Raw genomic sequence first — 9,654 nt, forward strand, 5'->3', positions numbered from 1 at the left:
AAAATAAGTAAAAGTACTGGCCTTGGTATTATTGCAACGGGTGTGTTTTGTAGATGAGAAATGTTATTGGGGCAGCCACTGCAGGACAAACTTTATTTCGGAGTTCAATGGATAATACTGTGGCTTACATGAATACTTATAAGATAACCAAGCTTGTACAGAACAGAGTGCGCACCTGGTATAACTACACCTGGGCATCCCAAGGCATGCTGGGTATGTACAGTCTATCTTGGATAATGAATTTGTTTACTGCTTTCACTTTTTTCCTTAATCATTTAATCATATTACAATACAAAGTGCAGTCAATTGTTTGGCAAATATTATTTATCAGACTCTTGTCTCTAAATGCTTATACTGTACTAATATTCTCATAGCTTTGTATTTTTTTCAGTGTACACCACTAGAGTGCAGCATAGCAATAGAAATGCTTCATCTGCATTACCCTTAGGAATCCTGTATTGAACAATAGCAGCGTGTTCTGTTAACCGCATATAATGCACTACTCAAGATTTAAAATGACGTGCTGTACTCTTGTCCCATAAAAGAGATTTACATGTTTTGGTACAGCACTCCTTTCATGTGCAAGGCATCCTTTAGTTTCCTTCGTTTCCAGGGTTTATAGGCTATATTTTTATGTTATAGTATTGATATTTTTTTGTATTGACCAGGCTGTGCATAATCCAACAATCTAATTTATAGCTGGAACAAATCAGAGCAAAACAAGAAATTCTGTGTGTTCTGTGCTCATGATGTCAATTCTATCAGTTCTGGACAGTGATGATGTCAGTTTGAAACCTTTGAGATATTAAAGCTGAGATAACTTTGTGACGATAGGTAAATGTGTCGGTGCTTGGCTATGTATTACTTGCTTCCTTTAAAAAAAATGATTACGTAGCATTGGGATTGCAGGGGTATAAAGCTAGCACTGTTGCAGGACGCGAAAAAAAGACGTTGTGCACAAGGTGTGTTGTGGAGATATGGTTGAGCTGAGCAAGAGAGAGAGAGCCAGAGAAAGAAGAAAGTTTTGAAAATATAGCGGCACGCTACTGAAGACCACAAGTTTAGCTGTGTTTTGTTTGTTTTTGCAAGTATAGTTGTTGGATGTTTTACAGAATGGAGTAAAGAAAAATAACTAACTATTCGAGTGAGCTGTGGCTGGAGTGCGCGTGGAACCTGGGGAGACGTGTGCTGCCAAATCTACATCAGGTTTGAGAAAATAAACTTTTGTTTATAGCTTTTCCTAATATGGACAATTGCATTTTCATCGAACTGTCTTTACTATTTCATGCTGATTTTTTTATTACGGTGGAAAAGGAGAGCGTAGTACTAGTTTTATTGCTCTTAAACTAATGGAAATTTACTGCGTTTTGTTCTTATACACAGATGCACTTTATTTCTGTTTCTTTCATTTCTCCTGCTTCTTTGGATAAACGTGCTGGAACTCTTGTGCAACATTTAATTAATATATTGTTTGTTGGATTATATATTATATAATTGTAAATTGTTTTCCTGTATTGTTACCTTATTAGTTATGCTATATAGTTTTAATATTTCTATATTTGCATAGCATAAGTGGGCCGTTGACTAGTTTTTATCGACTATTGAAAGTTAAGAATAGTGTCAGTTAAGGACAACTTATAAACAATATCGCATAATGGATGGTCTTTTCTAAATCATGATTAATTGATTACTTAATTTGAAATCCTACTTGTGATTTTTAAATTGGTGGTTTGAGACAAATCAATAGATAACTGTTTAATTGATGATTAACTAATCTATTATATGCTAACTATTTAATTAAAATGTTATGTGCCGTATATTAGTTACTTGCATGCAATATGTGTAATGAGTTTATTAAGTGTGCATATATATATATATATATATATATATATATATATATATATATATATATATATATATATATATATATATAATTTTATTTATTTATTTATTGGGTTCAATAACTTTATTTGAGTACAATATAACTGGTTGCGCAATATATAGTGATGTGCAATATAATTACCTGTTGGGCTCAGTATAACCAATTAATAGTGTGATTATATAAAACGATTTAATGTTACGTGCAATATATTTATTGGCTACTTACGTGCAATATGTGTAACAAGTTATATATTTATTGTTGCCCGTATAACCAATTAATAGTGTGATTGGTCAGTTGATGTAATTAACTAGTCTATTTTCCTTTGTTAGTTCACTGTCGGTAACAAGAGGCCTGCTTGTTACTTGTAGAGTGTAATAAATGCTTGAGGATTGTATGGTTCCTCAATGCTTCTCCTAGCTGTTTACCTCTTCTGTCCTGTTTAATTATTTATTTAGTTTCAATTACACAGTTATTATTCCCTGGGCATATATAGGGTGTAGTGGCGTCACATGGAAAAGTGAATTAATATGTCCTAGTAGCAGTTTGGTGACAGTTAAATGATAGATTACACCCGCTCTCTGGGCCCCCTCATCGCATCCTATGGTTTCTCATACCATTTCTATGCTGATGATGCTCAATTTTCCTCTCCTTCCCCACCTCTGACTCCACCATCTCCTCCCGTATCTCTACCTGTCTGTCTGCTATTTCCTCCTGGATGCACTTGCATCACCTCAAATTCAACCTCTCTAAATCTGACCTCCTTTTCTTTCCCTCCTCCTCCATCTCCTGATCTCTCTATCTCTGTTCCTCTGGAATCTACCACACTCTCTCCCTCTTCCTCCGCCAAGAACCTTGGAGTCACCCTGGACCCCTGCCTCTCTTATTCCCAGCACATCTCCACTCTGGCACGCACTTGCCAATTCTTCCTGAGCAACATCCGAAGAATCTGACCCTTCCTCACCAACTATGCTACCCAGCTCCTGGTCCAGGCCCTGGTACTCTCCCGCCTAGACTACTGCAACTCCCTTCTGGCTGGCCTCCCTGCGTCCGCCACCCGTCCGCTCCAGCTCATCCAGAACTCTGCTGCCCGCCTGGTGTTCTCTCTGCCTCGCTTCGCCCACGCTACTCCACTACTCCGCTCGCTCCACTGGCTCCCGATCACCGCTCACATCCAGTTCAAGACTCTTGTACTAGCCTACAGATGCCTTGACCAGACTGCACCCAGGTACCTCCAGACCCACTCGACCTCTCCGCTCCGCCTGCACTAGAAGACTAGCTCTACCTCCGCTACGCTCCTCTGCCTCCAGACCCCGCTCCTTCTCCACCCTTGCTCCGCAGTGGTGGAATGACCTTCCTACAGATGTCAGGACTGCCCAGTCCCTGACCACATTCCGGCGCCTCCTTAAGACTCGCCTCTTCAAACAGCACCTGTAGAACTCCTCTGTTTGTATCCTGGGACACTATCACCCTTCATTTATCTGCCCCCTATTTTACTGCATTTAATCCTGTACTTCAGAATACTGTAATCTGCCAAGTGTTTAACCTGTAGTACTTTGTATTTAATCATATCCTGATGTAACTATCACTATTATCTGCTGTATTATTGAATTGTGGTTTGTCACACTTGTACTTTGCTTGAACAAAAGTTATTGTATTTCTTGCTCTTATTGTATTACTTGTATTGTAACACTTGAAATGTATTTGCTTACGATTGCAAGTCGCCCTGGATAAGGGCGTCTGCTAAGAAATAAATAATAATAATAGATTATGCATTTGCCTGGCACCCCAGATAGCCAACCGTTGCAACTTGTGAGCTTGTATTGAAGTAAAGATCATATATAAAAAAAAATTAAAAAGCAGAGGCTTGCAATTGGCTTTTTAAAGTTATTATTAAACTGTTTCCTGTTTCTTCAGATGAGTCTGAATTGCTGGAAGAGTTGCCAGTAAGTATGCAACTGGCTATTGCAGTAGATGTGAATTTCTCCATTGTCAGCAATGTTGAGCTTTTTAAAGTGAGTTCAATCCTTTTTCTGTGATATCAACCATTTCCTCTTGATATCTCAACTCAGCCACTGTATCCATTTCATTTATGAATCCGGAATGAAACAAACCATAGTGTTGGGTTTCATAATGCTCAGGGACACACAGAAGAAATTTTTTCCACTAAAGCTACCCAGTCTTGTCCTAACAATACCTTTTTTTTTTTTTATACAAATCATACAGTATTTACTAATAGACGATTTCATTTAATAGCACTCTTCCTTCATGTGCATTCTTCATAGGGCTGTGATAAGAAGATGCGACATGTTGCTGAGGCTTAAATCTATTGTATATTTACCAGGAGATTACATCTGCAAAAAGGTAATTATACATGTTTAGCAGAATAAATGGCCTAATGAGAACTATATTTCCGTTCAGTATTCAGCATGTCTAAATTATCTTCAAGCAATGATGAAATAGTGCTTATTGCTTCTGACTATAGAAACACATGTATATAATAACCGCACAATATGCAAAATACATATTTTTTAGACAAATAAGAACTGTATTTTCATTTCTATGCTACTTGTTCTTGGAACTGGGGAACATACAGAAGCTTTGTCCAGTTTCTTTTTTGTTTTTTCTGAATATCTGCTTTTGAATAGGGACACATCGCCAGCAAGCCATTTGTGTGTTTTTGAATGTACAGCAGGAGACTCGCTTGTTGAAAGGGAGATTGCTTTCTGACTGCAGTTCTGATGGCATGTGTTTTGGTCTGTGTCTGCAGGGAAAAATTGGCAGAGAAATGTACATCATTAAGCAAGGAGAGGTTCAGGTACTTGGATGACCTGACAGCACTGTCGTCCTGGCCACTCTGAGAGCCGGGGCTGTGTTTGGAGAGATCAGGTAATTTGTGTCATTCTTCTTCACAGATCATAAATATTAAATTGTGTGAGGAATAAACCCATTTCTTTTAAAAATCTTTAAGCATCATTGCAGTGTTTGTTTTAATAAAAGAGCTCCCAAAAAAAATCCTGTTATGCTTTGAATATCTGAGTTGATGGTAGATGAATAGATAACATCTGTAATTTCATGGTTTTAAAGCTTTATCCTCATCACACAGACGGGACAGAATCTGTAACGGCAGTATATCACACAACACCACACCCTTACATAAGCATGGTATTCTTAGGACCAGCTATTAATTGTAATCAAAACATTTTTCTCATTAATACCTACAGTAAAGAACAATGTGAATTGGCAGAAAGTGTTACTGGAATACCTATAATCCCAGTTTGCTGGAAAGTATCCAAGTTAGCACTGGTGTAAATACATAAAACAGTTATCGGGATTATTAGAAATTTTTTTACTAAATACTGTAATAGAGTATCGATTTGTATTTTAGCCTGCTGGCAGCAAGTGGAGGAAGCAGAAGAACTGCAAACGTTGTTCCTCTTGGGTTTGCAAACCTGTTCATCTTAGATAAAAAGAGCTCAATGACATTTTGGTGCACTATCCTGACTCGCAGAAGGTCCTGGCGAGGAAAGGAAGATACCAAAACGTATATAAAGCTGTATTTAATGTGTATGGGTTCAGTTCTACGTAAGTTTTCAAATACTGAATTGAGAAAGGTGCTAGAGCTGATTTCTTAATAATCAAGTTAGTATATTGTATTTAAGTGTTCTGCAAGATTTATAACAATGGATTAACAGCATACAATTAAGTATTGTCCTTTTTTTTTCCTTTTTAAGGAAACTAATGAAGGACAAGGGTAAAAAGGACTGCGGTGGTCCACAGGAAAGAACTAAAGGACTCGCCACCCTGTTCAGCATCAAGCCAGAGACCCCCAAGCTCTTTCGCGCATTCATGTCTGCAAAAGGGGCTGGAGGGCTGTTGAGCAGATTGAAGGCAGAACAAGCAAAGGTGCTTCATTCCTTCAATTAAAATGAAAGAGTCTCATTTAAATGGTTGAAGTGAGTATCCACGGTCCCCGAGTGGCTCACCTGGTAAAGACTGCAGAGGTGTGAGTGACTAACACGTCATAACGGGGATTGTTGCATTGCCTCTGGTGCTCCTGTGGGTTAGGGAGACTGTTGTCCTACTGTCCAAGGGGTCTGTGTGCTCAAATGAAATGAATTTTGACTGAAGTTGATAGAAATTGATCTTGCAGCGATGCCGCCAGCCTTCCCTTTTGAAATGTATAGGCCTCCTAACAACATGTCTACATTTTACTCAACACAAGTCCTTTTTACATGAACATGTATCTGATTTTGCTGAATTAAAAAAAAAAAAAAAAAAATGAATAGTACTTTATCGCTTGTCATAGTTGTAATTTAGTTTTTTTTCTTTACAAAAGAAAGAGGGGGAAAAAAAGGCATTTTCATTTTCTTTTTTAGACTCAACCCAAGACACAACAGCCTTCTCCTGCTGCAACTGCCGACCCAAAAGTTACTATCTCACGAGGCACCACAGACTAACTACTCATCAGCATGACACCTACCGTGGGAAGGGGAGGTCCTCGAAGTGGACGTGAAGGGAAATTAACTTTAATGAAACATTAAAAATTAAGAAAAGCTTATGGCTACTGTTGCAAACTTAGGAAAGGTGATTCAAGGTCTTTTAATATGTGCTTAACGTTTTAAATAAAGAGGACACAATATAAAACTCTTTTATTGTTTGAATCCAATCAGGGTATTTTTGTTTTGTTTTTATGATATTGGTCCCATACCCTTGCATTAAAGGTTAGGAGACAACCCTTGAGGGATCCCAGAGTGGCTCACCTGGTAACAGCCCAGCCATGTGGTGTGAAGGGCGGGTTATACAGTCAGGGGAGTACAGGTGCCCCGTTCTTCCCTGGGGATTCCAGAGGGAGTGTGCGGGTTAGGGAGGCGCAACTTCACACAGCCAGGAAGCGAGACTGTGTTGTCCTGATTGTATGAGTCACCCTGCACAATCCCTGAAATCACAACTGACTGTCAATCTGGAGTAACAGTGAAAGCCAAAATGTGTATGTTATGGTACAAAAATAACGTTAAGATATGCAAATCAATACACTTCCCAACACATGATATAAAAGCAAGTTTGTAATTGGATTTTATTTGTTTGAACAAGCGCCGTAATATTTATAATAATGTGCAGCAATACAGTATATAATCTATATTAGAATCTGGCTTAACAGCCCCTAAGCATATTCATTTAATAAAATGTAGCAAAGCCGTGTTATTTTGAATACATATTGCATCGTTTTTATCCGACATAGTAAATGCAACACACAGTACCCAAAAGTTTTCACACCATCCCATCTTTTAAATACAAAAAGCTATAATCCAGACTGGTACTTCTTAACAGCTGTAGTTTTCAATTGTGTGAAATTCCGAAGCAAAACATGAATACCAAAATAAAAATGAAAATGTTATGCTTGGAAAGAATAAAACCTTCAAATACAAATACAATGCAGCTGAAAACTGAAAGGAATAAGTCATTTTTGGATTTTTCTGTTTCACTTGATTGTCTCAAATTCAGATGTTCTATTTACAGTCAAATAACTAAAAGAGTTGAGAATTGTCATATAGTGTAGTACAGTATAGTTGGTAACAATATGAACTGGAGAAATGTTTTAGTACTGCATGTTGCAACTCTAATTGAAATGCCTGTTCAAGATGGATTCATATCAAGATCATAAACAATAATCTGGGAATGTAACATGGACAACTCTTAATGACAGTATATATTGTATACTATACAGCATATCCAATGGGCAATTTCACTTAGTTTATCATTACATTTGAATTACAAACACTTACAATACAACATAGTCCAGTGGGTGTTTTTATTTTCTTTTGTCCTGACAACCCTTGTTGCAAACTGGGAACGGTGTTATCATCCTCAATAGTTGAAAATTACTGTAGTACAGAAAATGTAAATAGTTCATTTAGGAAAACTTACAAACACACATGGTCTACTGGATATGTTATATAATGTTTTAATAAAAAGAGATATGAAAAGCTCTAATCAGTTTCTACGCCACACTGATGCTCTACAAATTGAAAACGTAGATCACTATGACCAGCTTGTATACGTGTTAAAATGTAAATGGGATATATGTGATGTCACATTAAAGGAGCTACACGGTGGAATCTCTCATTTCTTTCCATCTAGAATAGGGTGCTGTGATACACAAGCTTATTTTCACCGTGTGAGAGCAGCTGCCAATGAGTACTGATAATCTCCTTTTGTATCATTATTAGATAAGTGGTTAATCGGTGGATATATATAGAATTGTAAGCGTGACATACATGTATAATGCATGCAGAAAGACAGAATGACAAGCCCCTCTAAATAATATCACTAATGGCCCTGCAGCTGAATGTAAAAATCTCAAGCGTGAGATACTGTATGCAGGAACGAATAAGCACCTCCACTACATCCCTGTCAAGACAAAAAGATTGTCTCTAAAACACAAGCCAGTACAAAACATAATGAAATACAACTGTGTAAAAACTAATGTTTGACGAGAACATTTAATTAGTCATCCCTTTCTGGTCCTAAAAGTGATTATCCTGTATAACAGATTATTTACAGTACAAACAGTACGTGTTGAAATAAACCACCACTTCTCATAAACCACCAGTTTACTTCTCTTTCTTTTTCCAAACATACATAGATTGAGTGTCAGGGTTAAAAACGACTTATTTTTGGCACTCGGACCACCAGTCAATGAAGTCTGGTTGTCCATTAGAGATTTTGGAGACCCTACATTTTTGAACCTAAAAAGTCGCAATAATTCTGGTAAATAACACAGTGTGTGAACAAAATTATTGAAGCAAACTGATTTGTTTTATTTGACAAAAGAACATAACTCCTTTAAACTGAATGACAGGGTTTGCCTCAGCAGGAGAGAAAGTCTCAAGAAAGATTTTTACTTGAAAGTCATGGCACTTTACTTAAATATTAAATGTTTATGAAAGATTATTACATGATTTTATTTTCATGACACTTTACTGAAATATATATTTTGATATTATTACTGGTAGTCTTTATTTAACATTCGTTTTACAGATGTTTACATTTGTTTCTGTAAACTATGCTAGCAAATTGGCATACTATACAAGCAGCCCAATGATTTAACACTTGAGTCCAGGTTTTGTAGATATGAATATCCAATCACAAACCACCCTTAAGCATTACAAAGTAGTTTTCTATACTAATTGGCACTTAAAACACATAATATACAAAATGCGCAGTTTATATTTTAAAACAAAACTATCACAAATATGATTTAATCAGCAAAATTGCATGCATGTTTTGTGATTGTTGAACGTGGATTACACTATGAATTATGTGTGTGCAAAAAACCCATTGCAGTACTCATAATCGTACATGAAAACCAATACTTATTCAGACGCTCGGGTGACATCAGCGGAAGTGGGCAGGGCTAACAATGTTCATAAAATGTATTTATGGTACTGATCTTCACTCAGAAAGGGACCATACAGTGCTTTACTGTTTATTGCACTTTTTTTTATCGTTTTCAAGTTCTAATGTGTCAATTTTACTTTTGTTGAGCAAGATTTATTAACATGTACTACCAAATTATATGAGGTATCTGTGATGGGTGTGGCGATTAATGCAGGACATTAAAATGGAGACCACTTAGAGCAGATTGCAAATCTTCAAGATATATTTATTTATTTGTGTTTTTTTACTAGCTATTGTTGTTATTGGAGGGGTGTGCTTCAGTGCACAGTAAAGTATGATAAGATCAATCAGAGAAGATAAACTAAGAGAAGACA

The 9,654-nt window shown here is 36.9% G+C and overlaps 1 pseudogene; it reads left to right on the forward strand.

Annotated features, from left to right (window-relative positions):
• LOC117394590 (cyclic nucleotide-gated cation channel beta-3-like) overlaps nt 1–8,463 on the forward strand; it is a 108,424-nt pseudogene extending 99,961 nt beyond the window's left edge.
• The last annotated feature ends 1,191 nt before the right edge of the window (nt 8,464–9,654 follow it).

This window comes from Acipenser ruthenus, chromosome 3, assembly GCF_902713425.1.
Source record: "Acipenser ruthenus chromosome 3, fAciRut3.2 maternal haplotype, whole genome shotgun sequence".
NCBI classification, from domain to species: Eukaryota; Metazoa; Chordata; class Actinopteri; order Acipenseriformes; family Acipenseridae; genus Acipenser; species Acipenser ruthenus.